Source organism: Olea europaea, unplaced genomic scaffold (genome assembly GCF_002742605.1).
Source record: "Olea europaea var. sylvestris unplaced genomic scaffold, O_europaea_v1 scaffold3032, whole genome shotgun sequence".
Classification (NCBI taxonomy): Eukaryota; Viridiplantae; Streptophyta; class Magnoliopsida; order Lamiales; family Oleaceae; genus Olea; species Olea europaea.
The window spans coordinates 42145-43016 of NW_019249000.1; positions in this window are offsets into that span (position 1 = coordinate 42145).

Consider the following 872-nt stretch of genomic DNA (forward strand, 5'->3'; position numbering starts at 1 on the left):
AAAAAAAAGAGTCAAAAAATGTGCAAATTTGCAAAAAAAAAATAATAATAATAATAATAATAAATAAATAAATAAATTAATTAATTAATAATAAAATAAAATAAAAAAATCACGAGCTCGCGAGAGGCTCTTGGGCTAGGCTCGGCTCGTCTTTCTTGAGCTTGAGCCGAGCTCGTAAGTTAAAGGGCCGAGTGGCTTGCCATCCCTAGTGAAATAGAGGATCTCTTTGATTAGATTTTTTTTTTTTTTTTTAATTTTAAATATGTGTCAATGGTTTGAAAATTAGACGGAGACGTTTTTTATCCATTGTTTTGGTGGATTGTAATATTTCTATTCGAGCAAATTCAAACAACACCCTTTTGTGTGTTACGAACAATAATATTGTTCATGTTTATGTCTTGCTTCACAAAAGGTTAAGGGACTTTTCTTTCATCCAAAGTTGAAACGTTTTTGAGGTGTAACTGAGTGAAGAATAATGCTACGTGTAGGTGTATGCATGACCCTCTCTATGTGAAAGGGGCATAAACTCGTCTGTACACAATTGTGTACGCGTAGCATTACCCCTGGGTGAATAGATTTGATGTTTTATCCCCTGGATAACTTCATTCGCATAATCCTATTGTAAGTATTTCATAAACCTGTTGACCTACCTTTTCAACTGTTGATGTTAACATCTGATGCAGGACTTAATTAATTTCTGAAGGGTACTCTTTTCTCCTCACAATAATTTGCATTTTGTTATTATTTCAGACCTTTTCAACCTACATTTTTGTGAACATCTCTTACAACAATTTTGTCAGAATCTTCACTGAGCTTCCTTTTGGAAAGAATTTCAATTTTATTTATAAATAATTAGGAAAGAACGATAGATA